Source organism: Acinonyx jubatus, chromosome B2, assembly GCF_027475565.1.
Source record: "Acinonyx jubatus isolate Ajub_Pintada_27869175 chromosome B2, VMU_Ajub_asm_v1.0, whole genome shotgun sequence".
NCBI classification, from domain to species: Eukaryota; Metazoa; Chordata; class Mammalia; order Carnivora; family Felidae; genus Acinonyx; species Acinonyx jubatus.
Genome location: NC_069385.1, coordinates 70,176,920 through 70,189,998, shown reverse-complemented (window position 1 = coordinate 70,189,998; position 13,079 = coordinate 70,176,920). Strand labels below are relative to the sequence as shown.

General features: G+C 39.1%; 1 protein-coding gene across 6 annotated transcripts in view; it reads right to left on the bottom strand.

Moving 5' to 3' along the window:
• The window catches only part of BACH2 (BTB domain and CNC homolog 2), a 354,258-nt gene that overhangs the window by 271,857 nt on the left and 69,322 nt on the right, over positions 1–13,079 (bottom strand). Inside the window, exon 1 of one of the 6 annotated variants that reach the window (XM_053222464.1) lies at positions 1,461–6,849. The exons of 4 other annotated variants lie outside the window; for them this stretch is intronic. The gene's annotated coding sequence lies outside the window, so the exon portion shown is untranslated. Of the gene's footprint in view, positions 1–284; positions 362–1,460; positions 6,850–13,079 lie in introns of those variants that run through there. One more of the 6 variants, XM_053222466.1, reaches the window with a different exon arrangement.

Genomic DNA, 13,079 nt, shown 5'->3' with positions numbered 1-13,079 from the left:
ATTTTCCTCCCCTCCCTCCCCTTCTGCCTCAGTCATGCTGGAGTCAGGACAAAGCAAACTTGTATTACATCACAGAGCAAACTCATTTTCTCGAAACCATTCTGTTGGTAGTTTACTGCTACTGGAACCCAATGCTGTCAACAGTGTGGTCTTTGTTTGGTGGATGTTGCTTTAAAAAGAAAAATAAAAAGTTTCCCCACACCCCCTTCTTCTTTTAATACAGGCGAGTAGTTTGAGGAGCCTCCCCGGCCTGGCTCCACCCCGCTGTGTAAACTAGACATTACCTTATACACAAATGAATCTACAGCATTCCTCAGTCTAGCTGCCTTGCAGAATTCCTATGCTCCCAGCAGCCACGGCAGCACACACTCCCCCTGGCTTCCCTCCTCCTCTTCCCCCACCCTCTTTTTTTTTTTTTTTAATTTCCACTGCCTCACTGTGTTTTTGTGTAAATGATCTCACATGACTCAACAAATCCATCTGCCTGAAGCAGGCCAAGTCTGGAGCCCTCCCAGGAGGGAGGAGAAGAATTGCTTTGTGGAAAGGACCTGGAGCTCTGCCCTTTCTCTGGCTCGAATTACCCGCCTGTCAGGCCTGACGGATTTGGCTAAAAATAAAAGGAAGCGGGCCGTGAAAAGCAGATGAATGGGCTCAGCAGTTCCTTAGATAACACAGGCCTGCTGTTGCCTACAGCTCCCCAAACAGAAACTTCAAATGCAGGCCCTGTGAGTGCGGTGATGTGGCTTCCAGGTGAAAGGGGGGGGGGTGTCAAGTCCACTGGGGTTGGGGGTGAGGGCACATAGCCTGTGCTTTAGATTTCTGTGTCAGAACTTGTGTGTGTGTGTGTGTGTGTGTGTGTGTGTGTGTCTGTGTGTGTGAGACAGACAGACAGAGACAAGAGAGACAGACAGAAAGAAAGATTCTTGTATAAAAAGGTTCTCAGAAAAACAGTAGGGTTCAGTGGAGTGAAAGCTTGGCTTGTAAAAAAAAAATGTTTCCACTACAGAATTACTCTTCTCCCTACCTCCCCAACACCAGACATTTTAAGCCTCCCTATGATGTCACTTCTGCATTCAGAGCCAGCAAAGAGCTAAAAGTCCTTCTTGTAAGTGTATGCCCAGCGCCCACAGTGGGTATTAAGCACTTAGGTTGGCAATGTAATGACACACTGTAACAATCTGTAATATGAAGCAGTCAGCAAAGCCCTGGCTCTGAAAGCTATTTCTCCCGACCATTAACCATATGTTTGGCTCCTCAGATAGCCAAGCGGGTGTTCCAGCTTACCATCTGGTTTCTATCCACACAAGCAACTGCAAAGCACAGACTATCTCCCTCTGGAGCTGCGTGTTTCTTTTTCTCTCTCTTTTCCATTCTTCCCTTCTCTCTTCCTCCTCCCAGCTCCTTTGGTTCCCTCTGCTAAAGAATTCTTTGCCATTCATCATGTGCAAAGAAAACTTTACCTGGCATGGCAGGGGCAGAGCCATTAAGGAAGCACAGCTGTACTGTAAACATGCCAGAGGGCCGTTTACCATCCGCTGGATCCGTAGAACAGTTTCTACCCCCTTCTTCATCTCCTATTGAGTGCTGACACTTGATCCAGTTTGTTAAAAATAGGTACATTCTTGACAGATCCAGGGTTATTGTGGCGCCCTTCACACTCACTTCATATTCTGGGAGTGGGGCTTTAAAGCACACGCGTGCGCACGCGCGCGCGCGCACACACACACACACACACACACACACACACACACACGTTGGCCTCTGCATTCAATCTGCATGACATCAGTCTCACACAAATGACATACCGACTGCAAATAACCAAGTTAACTAGAGGATTCTATTCCTTTTTATGCCCTAAAGGATTCCATCCCAAGTGTATATTTTTCTTTTCTTTTTTTTTCCCCTAAAAAGCCAGCCATTTCAACAAATTGATGAATTGCATAACTTGTGCTTATTTACATCTGTATTTTAATTTTTTTTAACGTTTATTATATTTTTGAGAGAGAGAGAGAGACAGAGTGTGAGCAGGAGAGGGGCAAAAAGAGGGAAACACAGAATCTGAGCTGTCAGCACACAGCCGGGCACAGGACTCAAATTCACGAACCGCAAGATCATGCCCTGAGCTGAAGCTGGACGCTTAACCCACTGAGCCACCCAGGCGCCCCTCCATCTGCATTTTAATAGCATACACCAGTGACATGGGACATGCTATCAGAATTCATACGATTTTCTTACAACGTCTCCAGAGTATTCACCTCAGATTTTCTTCCTTTCAAGATTTCAGGTACTTTATAACTTTTTAAAAATGTATGAAGAGACCTTTAATAAACAGAAATTAGGTCATTTTTTCCTCCTGTCCCCACAAGGATTATATGTGTATTACCAACCCATTTTACTGAATTAGGAAATGGAAGTTAATCTTTTCCCACGCCTTAAAAAAGCTGCTAGTTTCTCACATACCAAGAACAAAAGGAACAATATCATTAAAAAGTGATTAAGCAGAATGTCAGATTTTATCAACACGGCAAGGCTATTGAGGTTCTGTCATGGGAGTACTGTTTACTCAGGCTAACAAGGATGCCAGGGAGGCCACTACCTGGGCAATCTCCTTACACTCACTGCCCTTGTCAGTTCTCTTAACATGATCTAAAATAGATCTTCTGTTAGCTATTTCTACCAATAAGGGACAGGAAAATTCTGCAGCACGTAGGTTTTAGAGAATGACAGAAATGGGAAATATTAATTTCAGGCAACTTAGAAAATTGTCCACAGAAGTTAGGTTTAATTAAATTTTGTTTTTGACCCTAAAATCATACACTAAGAATAACATTACATTACCTTTACCACAATATCATTAATAAAAGGAAAGAAAAACAATCAACTAAAAACTTCAACATTTTTATACTTTTTTTTTTAGGGAGGGAGGGAGAGAGAGGAAGAGGGAGAAAGAATCCCAAGCAGGCTCCATGCCCAGCACAGAGGCTGATGCGGGGCTGGATCTCACAACTGTGAGATCATGACCTGAGCTGAGATCAAGAGTCAGAGTCTTGACTGACAGAGCCACCCAGGTGCCCCCAACATTTTTATAGTTTACCTGGCTCTTTAAGTACTTGTGGAATCCACTTATTACAAGATATTTATGCCTTTCATAAATACTAGTGTCCAGGCCCTCCTCCGCCAGCCCAATTATAGCAGGATCCCTGGGAGTGGGTCTGAGCATGAATACTTTTGAAAGCTTCCCAGCTGTGTCTACTGTGCAGACAGTGCTTAGAAGTCTTACTCTATATGAACTCAGATGATACTAGAAACTACCTCATCAAAACCAAAAGGAAACCTTTGGGATGGAAATGTAAATGAAATTTAGGATTAGAACAGTGATTTTCAATCTTGTTTAGAAGTGGAATCTTCAGTTGAAAAAATCTTATATGAAATCCCTATAAACAAAATAGTAAAAGTGTCATTTATACTGTCATTTAAAAAAATTTTTTTTAACGTTAATTTATTTTTGAGACAGAGAGAGACAGAGCATGAACGGGGGAGGGTCAGAGAGAGAGGGAGACACAGAATCCGAAACAGGCTCCAGGCTCTGAGCTGTCAGCACAGAGCCCGATGCGAGGCTCGAACTCACGGACTGCGAGATCATGACCTGAGCCGAAGTCGGATGCTTAACTGACTGAGCCACCCAGGTGCCCCTATACTGTCATTTTATACTTAGTCTGTACAATATCCATAGATTTCATAAATTCAAATTTATAATTTTTGAATTATTATAAGTCAACCAGTGAGGACAAAGAGGCCTTTTTGTTGAACATAAAAATCTGAAATTGAGGTTATGGCTGAGAGGTCCAGTGCTATCCACCTCAATATCCAATTTTTTTCCATGGCCAATGCTTCTGATGATCAAGGCTGGATAAATGTAAAAATAGCAGTACGTGTAGCAGTAGGATTAAATTAATTCATACATTTGAATAAATGTTGATTATATATCTAACACACACCAGGTTCTGCCCTCAGGGGTCAGGACAGAAATGAGGTGCAGCATTCTCCCTTGAGAAGCCTGGTTAAGAAGACACCTCATGGCAGAACAGCAAGGTCAGTACAATAATGGAGGCACCAAGGTTCTGCTATGAGGAGAAGTAGTTAACTCTGTCTGAGGAAATAGGACATCACTTCACCAGTGTGGGACTTTTAAATCAGGTCCTAAAAATCTGAGTAGGATTTTTAGAGCTATCAAATAAAGGGAAAGACATTTCAGGAAGAAGGAACAGAATATGAAAAAACAAAACAAAACAAAACAAAAAAACCCCACAAGTATAAATAGGCCTGGTGAGATCTGGAAGTTAAGAGAAATTCTGAGGAGGTCAGAAAGGGCTGGGATACTAGGCTGAAGAGGTATCGGAGGCTGGGTCATAAGAAACTTTAAATGTCATAATACAGTTAAGACCAGCACTGACCAACAGAAATGTAAGATGAACCACACACATACTTTCAAATATTCTAGTATCCACATTAAAAAAATAAAAAGAAACAAGAGGGGTGCTTGGCTGGCTCAGTCGGTGAAGCATCTGACTTTGACTTAGGTCATGATCTCACGGTTCATGAGTTCAAGCCCCACGTCGGGCTCTGTGCTGATATTGCAGAGCCCGGAGCCCACTTCACATTCTGTGTGTCTCTCTCTGCCCCTCCCCTACTTGCGCGCTCTCTCTTTCTCTCAAAAATAAATAAATAAATAAACATTTAAAAAATTTTAAAAATAAATAAAAAGAAATAGGAGAAATTAATTTTGATGTTACATTATTTAGCCCAATTTATCTAAAATATAACCACTTCAACATAATCAATATAAAAATTATTAATGAGATATTTTACATTTTTTTCCTAAGTCTTTAAAATAGGGTATGGCCTTCATATCTATAACATCCCAATTTGGACTAGCTGCATTTTAAGAGCTCAGTACCCACATGTGGCTAGTGGATGCTGTACTGGACAGCACAGGTTTCCCCCTTATCCTGCAGGCAGTAAGGGCTGAAAAGACTTGCAGGGGTTGCTATGGAAGCAGTGTGGAGGAGACAGAGGATTATATCTGGGAGAAGCTTGTGGGCTGCTTCCATAGTCCAAGCAAAGGATGAAGAGAAGGATGGCACTTGAGACCAGGCATGGCATGGCAGTAAGAAGGCATGGATGGGTCAGAGTCAAAAAACATTTCTAGAAAGAATTCAGAAAACTACAAATGACTGTACATGAGAGATGATGGAGAAGAAATCATGGAACCACTAAATAGATTTTTTGGTGCTAAAATCTGTGCTTAGTGTAAAAAGTTCCCGATTGTGTATTTAATACGAGGTTGTGTTGTTCCTTTCAAGCTTGCTTCCCTCTGCTGTGGAATGCAATGTCGTTTAATAAACATGTTCTGAGGACCCACCATGTGCTAGGTAATGCTAGCAACTGGCATGAATGAGACACAATTCTTCCTTTCAAAGGAGCTAAATATAGTGTGGGAGACAGACAACAAACTACAATGAAGTATTAAGTGTATTAATAGTAGGATGTGAAAGGAGGTCTACAAAATGTTCCATAGAGTATAACTTATAACTATTTCCTACGATATAGTAGTGGAACTTTAGAGTTATAGGGAGAGGGGCTTTCAGATAGTGGTAGGCTTATTAAATAACTTAAAAAAAGTTTTTAAAAAAAAAAAAAAACAGTTCACCCATTTTACCCATCCCACCTCTTGCAACCACCAGTCTGTTCTCTGTACCTATGAGGAGTTTCCTTGTTTGTTTTTTAACATTCCACATATAAGAGAGACCATTTGGTATTTGTCTATCTCTGCCCGACTTATTTCACCTAGCAAAATGCCCTGAGGTCCATCCATGCTGTTGTAAATGCCAAGATTTCATTCCTTTTTATGGCTGAATAATATTCCACTGAAAATATATTTTATACACACACACACACGCGTGCTCCCATAAATATATATACATATATAATTTCTTTGTCCATTCATCTGTCGATACATACTTAGGTTGTTTTCATATCTTGGCTATTGTAAATAATGCTGCAATGAACATGGCGGTGCATCTATCTTTTCAAATTTGTGTTTTTGTTTTCTTCAGATAAATACCCAAAGTGGAATTGCCAGATGATACAGTAGTTCTACTTTTAATTTTTTGAGGAACCTCCATTTGGTTTTCCATAATGGTTGCACCAATTTACATTCTTATCCACTGTATATATACAAGGGTTCCTTTTTTCCACACCCCAGCCAACACTTGTTATTTTGTCTTTTTGATAACAGCCATTCTAAAAGGTATTAGGTGACATTTCATTGTAGTTTTGATTTCCATTTCCCTATTAATTAATAAGTTGAGCATCTTTTCATGTACCTGTTAGTTATCTTTATGTCTTCTTTGGAAAAATGTCTATTCAGATTTTCTGCTCATTTTTTAATAAGATTGTTTTTTGTTTTTGTTTTTTTGCTATTGAAATGTAGGAGTTCTTTATATATCTTGAATATTAGCCCCTTATGAGATACAGGACTTGCAAATTATTTTCTCCCTTTCAGTAGGTTGCCTTTTCATTTTGTTGATGGTGTCTTTTGCTGTACCAAAGCTTTTTAGTTTAATGTAGTCCCACTTATTTATTTTTGCTTTTCTTGCCTTTGCTTTTGATGTCAGATTCAAAAAATTATCATCACAGGGCACCTGGGTGGCTCAGTTGGTTAAGCATCTGACTCTTGATCTTGGCTCAGGTCATGATCTTGTGGTTTGTGAGATTGAAGCCTGCATCAGGCTCCATACTGACAGTGCAGAACCTGCTTGGGATTCTCTCTCCCTCTCCCTCTTCCGCCCCCCACCCCCATGCTCTCCCCCCGTCTCAAAATAAATAAAACAAATCATCAAGACATGTGTCAAGGAGCATACCATCTATGTTTTCTTCTAGGAGTTTTATGGCCTCAGGCCTTTCATTCAAGTCTTTAATCCATTTTGAGTTAGTTTTAGGTATGGTATAAGATAGGGGTCCAGTTTCATTCTTTTGCATGTGGTTTTCTCATTTTCCTAGCAGCATTTATTGAAGAGACAGTCCTCTATCCACTGTATATCCATGGCTCCTTTATTATAAATTAATTGACCAAATATGCACAGGTTTATTTTTGGGCTTTCTATTCTATTCCACTGATCTATGGGTCTGTTTTTATCCCAATACCATACTGTTTTGATTACTACAGCTTTGTAATATAGCTTGAAATCAGGAAGTAGAATGCCTCCAGCTTTGCTCTTCTTTCTCAAGACTGCTTTGGCTATTTGGGGCCTTTTGTGGTTCCATACAAATTTTAGGATTCTTTGTTCTATTTCTGTGAAAAATATCTCTGGAACATTGATAGGGACTGCACTGAATCTGTATACTGCTTTGGATAGTATTAGACATTTTAACAATATTAATTTTTCCAATCCATGAGCGTGGAATATCTTTCTATTTATTTGTGTCTTCTTCAGTTTTTTCATTAATGTCTTGAAGTTTTTCAATATAGAAGTTTTTCACTTCCTTGGTTAAATTTATTCCTGGGTGCTTTGTTCTTCTTGATGCAAATGTAAATAAGATTGTTTTCTTAGTTTCTCTTTCTGAAAGTTTGTTATGTATAGAAATGCAATGATTTTTGTGTAGTAATTTTGTATCCTGCAACTTTACTGAATTCTTGTATTAGTCCTAACAGTTTTTTGGGGGAGTGTTTAGAATTTTTTATGTATAATATTATGTCACGCAAATAGTGACAATTTTACTTCTTCTTTTCTAATTTGGATGACTCTTATTTATTTTTCTTGCCTGACTGCTCTGACTAGGGCTTCTAATACTATGTTCTTAAATGTAAATAGACTGAATTATCCAATCAAAAGACAAAGAGTGGCTGAATGGGTAACAAAACAAGATCCATCTATATGGCTGCCTATAAGAGACACTCTTTAGATGGAAGAGTGCACTGAAAATCAAGGGATGAAAAAAGATATTTTGATATTTCATACAAATGGCAAACAAAAGAAAACTGGGGTACCTATAGTTATATCAGATAAAATAGACTTTAAATCAGAGACTGTAATGGGACCAAAAAAGATGTTACATAAGGTCTCAATCCAACAAGAAGATATAACATCTGTAAACATATATGTATCCAACATAGGGGCACCTAAGTATATGAAGCAAATATTAACAGATCTAAAGGGAGAAACAGACATCAATACAGTAATAGTAGGGGGACTTCATACCTTACTTACTCAACGCACAGATTGTCCAAACAGAAAATCAATAAAGAAACACTGACCTTAAATGACATGTTAGATCAAATGGATTTAACAGATATTTACAGAACATTCCATACAAAAGCAAAAGAATATACATTCTTCTCAAGTGCATAGGAAACGTTTTCTAAGACAGATCATTTATTAGGCCACAAACAAGTATTAATAAATTTAAGAGAACTGAAATCATATCAAGCATCTTTCCTAGCCAGAATGGAATGAAACTAGAAATTAAATGGGAAAATTCACAGATATGTGGAGATTAAACAACACACTACTGAAAAACCAATGTGTTTTTTTCAAAATCAAGAGAAAATTTAAAAATAACCTCAAATGAAAATGGAAATGTATCATACCAAAAGTTATGGGATGTAGCAAAAGCAGTTCCAAGAGGGAAGTTCATAGTGATAAATGCCTACCTTGAGAAACAATAAATGTTTCAAATAAACATTACATCTCAAGAAAACAGACAAAGAAGGACAAAGGAAATAATGAAGTTTTAAGCAGAAATAAATGAAACAGAGACTAAAAAGACAACAGAAAAGATCAATGCCACTAAAGCTGGTTCTTTGAACAGACAGACAAAATTGGCAAACCTTTAGGGAGACTCAACAGAGAAACAGAGCTAGAGAGCACTCAATAAAATCAGAAATGAAAGAGGAGGAGATGTTATAACAAATAATACAGAAATACATGATCATAAGACTACAATGAACAATTATATACACCAACAAATTGGACAACGTAGAAGAAATGGATAAATTCCTAGAAACATACCACCTAATAAGACTGAATCATGATGATACAGAAAACCTGAACAGACCAATTACCAGCGAGGAAATTGAATCCGTAATCAAAAACTTCCCCAAAACAAGTCTAGGACTAGACAGCTTCATGGTGAATTTTACCTAACACTCAAAGAAGAATTAATATAAATCCTTCTCAAACACTCCTACAACACAAAAGTGGGAGGAACTCTTCCAAACACATTTTAAGAGGCCCTCATACCAAAACCAGACAAGGATCACACACACACACACACACACACACACACACACACACACAAAGAATGTTATAGGCCAATATCCCCTATGAACAAAGACACAAAAATCCTCAATAAAATATTAGCAAACTGAATTCAACAATACAGTAAAAGGATCATACACTATGATCAGGAGGGGTTTATGCCAGGGATGCAAGAATGGTTCAACATCCACAGATCAGTCAATGTGACACACATTAACAAAATGCAGGACAAAAATCATATGATCATCTCAATAGATGCAGAAAAGCATTTGATAAAATTCAACATCTATTTATGACCAAAACTCTCAACAAAGCAGATACAGAGGAAACGTACTCAACACAATAAAGACTGTGTAAACCCACAGATAACATACTCAATGGTGAAAAGCTGAAAGCTTTTCCTCTAAGATTAGGAACAAGACAAGGATGTCCTCTCTTGGCACTTTCATTCAGCATTGTATTGGAAGTCCTACCCATAGCAATTAGGCAAGAAAAAGAAATAACTGACTTTTAAAACTGATGCAGCATATGATTTACTTCTGTGTTTGCATTTGGTTACACAGTATTCAGAAAATCCTGACATTCACAGGTAATCCCTACTCTACGAACTCAGGGACCAAACAGATTCAGACAAAGTTTCAGATAACTGTCTTGCTATCTGCTACTCTTATTACTTACTGTCTGAAATTTAGAAACCAAATTGACAAGACAAACACTGCATCCTTTTCTATTGGAACTCACTCTGGCAAATTTCTGTATCCATACTCTGGAAATGAACAGATTGGAATAGCAAGGGATAGTTATGCTGGAAATGATACCAGTTCTTCAGCAATTCATTGTGTAATTTTGCGAAATGCTCAAACTAACCCAAAAGCTTGAAAAATTGCAGTAGTTAAGATATTTTTATTTCAAATTTTAACACTAAAGATAATCTGAAAACCACTCGATTTCTTCAATAATTGGTCAAGGAGCATCCAGAATGTAGATTGGATATAAAGAACCCTACAAATAACAGAATATATGTCATTAAATAATGTGTGCTTCGTTTACTTATTATACAACTGGCCGTTAATCCACATAGAAACCTACACCCAACCGAGAACAGAGACCCCCACTTCCTGCCTGGCATGGAACGGAGTGTGGTACATATGCTTAACAAGAGAAATTTCCTTGTTCAATTTATGATCGGCTGGAATCTGAAAAACACTGGTACAGAACTTCCTTATCAATGACTAATTTATAGGAAGTTCAAATATGTAAGCCAAAACAGCAGAAAATGCTTAATTTAAGGTTAACTTGATAGTCTAATTCAATGCCTTGGTGGTCCCAATGTGTTAAAATTTCACATGTAACATGCTTAAATATGTGTTTTCATTATGGTTATAAAATTGTTTAAAATATATTAAAAATTAAGGGCAAATTAAGCATTTGCAGAGCTCCTCAAGTATCCCCAGGTAATTTCTGTAGACCAGAGTTTGAAGACTACTGGCTTATAGTCTTTGAGGTTAAAATGTAAAACTAAGAGCAACAATTTGGTGCACCTACTACTTAAAAATCATCAGGGCGTTCCTAAACTTTAGCCAAGAACAGATCTCATCCCTCGTTATCCTAAAAGCAATAAAGCTGAGAAACAATACCGCAGAAACTGTTTTAAGATTCTCTAGTGAGTTCGAATTAAAGCAGCTGGGACCCAAACCTGAGATACATTATTCATTTCTCAATGTTGTTCACCCAGTGATTCTTTCAACAACATTTACTGAGTGCCTACTATGTGCCGGGCACTGTTCTAAGATTTGAGATACACAGGTGAAGAAAATAGACAAAACCCCTACTTTTATGGAATTTAGGGTCTACGGGGGGGGGATGGACATGAAACACAAATAAGAAACATAATAAGTTATTTTTGTTATGAAGTGATAGGTACAACGAAAAGAAAATGGAAGTAGAATGGAGGAGAAAGTTTGCAACTTTAAATAAGATGGTCAGGGTGGGTGAGGAGGTGAAAGGGGGTCAGTGAAGGAGGTAAGGGTTAAACCAAGAGGAGATGGGTTGGAGCAGTGGGTCTCAAAGTGTGGTCCCAAGACCATCAGCATCACCTGAACACCTGTAACTGGCTCAGAAATGCAGGAGGGGTGAGCAGCAGTCTGTCTTAACAAGCTCTCGGGGTGATTCTGATGCACACTAAGTCTAAAGACCACTGTCCTAAAAAGAAGAAAGGCCCTAGAATAGAAGCAGGCCTAGGACATTCTATAGAAACAGGGGTGACATCAGGGTCTGGTTACAGGTGCCAGGAGAGCAATGGTGGAGGTGAGGAAAGAGAGGTGGAGGGCAGTCAGAGCACAGACGGCTTTTCAGGCCAATTTTAAAAATGTTTATTTATTTTTGAGAAAGAGAGAATGAGAGCAAGAATGGGCAGGGGAGGGGCACAGGGAGAGGGAGACAGAGAATCTGAAGCAGGCTCCGCTCTGTCAGCACAAAGCCTGACATGGGCTTGAACCCACAAACCATGAGGTCATGACCTGAGCCAAAGATGGACACTCAACCCACTGAGCCACCCGGGGGCTCCCACAGTGAGACTTTTACTCCAAGTGAAGTGGGGAGCCATGGGAGGGTTTGGGGGCAGAGGAGCCACATGGCCTGGTTTATATTTTAAAAGGTTCGTGTTGACTATCGTGCTGAGTGGAAACACTACATCATTTGCCTCAGGAGAAGACTCCTTAACTTCTAAATTCCAGAGCAGTGGTGCGCTGCTAAATGTTGAAAAACAGGCTCTGACAGCGGAAAGCTCCCATGTGTTGTGTTTGCTGATTTCCATGGTGTAAATACTCCCACCATGACTGGAAATGCCAACATGACTCACTGAACATGGTGCTATGAGGAGATGTGTACAATCAACGCACAACACTGACTTTAGGTCCCAGTGTCACTGCTATCACCGAGAACATTTGAAAATGATGGGGTATGTTGTAAATCTGACTGAAAATGTTAACGTTATTTAAGATATAAATGTAGTGTGTTCTACTGGCCTATTACTGTTGATCAAATACAAATCCTAATTCCTCAGAAGTTAACATTAAGACAATACACTAACTTCATTTATGAAACTTCATTCATAAAATAACCTCATTAACATGAAATCCCAGTGTCCTTTACTAAAAAAAGAAATCTATTTATCTTTTAGTTGGGGTTCCTCTGCTATTACTTTTCCCCTCCTACTGTAATTAATATTTTGGACACTCAAAAGCATGCACTGATTGGGATTTGCCATCTAGAATATGCAGGGTTGCGACTCCAAGAGCTCATATAAATCCAGGACAGACTACAGGGAGTGTGTATTACAAGAACGAAAGTTTGCATCTATCTGAGGATGAAGTGAAATTTCAATTTGCTTTGCCATTAAGAAACTTCCCTTAGCCTCCGAGAACATTCCTATTTCTGTCAATCAGGACAGACTGTAGTTTGTGAAAAGTATTTTAAAAACACGGCGCCATCTATGAAGAAAAAGCCACTCCAGAAACTCCTGATAAACAAAAAGTGTTTGCTACTACGAGGAATAAGCTGCATACATTCTCCAGTCGGCACAATCCCTCAGCCGTGTCCCACCCACACGCAGACCCCAGCCGGCCAGATCAGCGAATGTGCACGAGCTCGCGCTCCTGGAAAACAATGAGGTCTTTCAGGCCTTCCAATCTTGTGAAGAAACAGGCTGAAACGTCATGGGAAAAATTAGGAAATATCGGAGGAAAACAGCTCACAAAA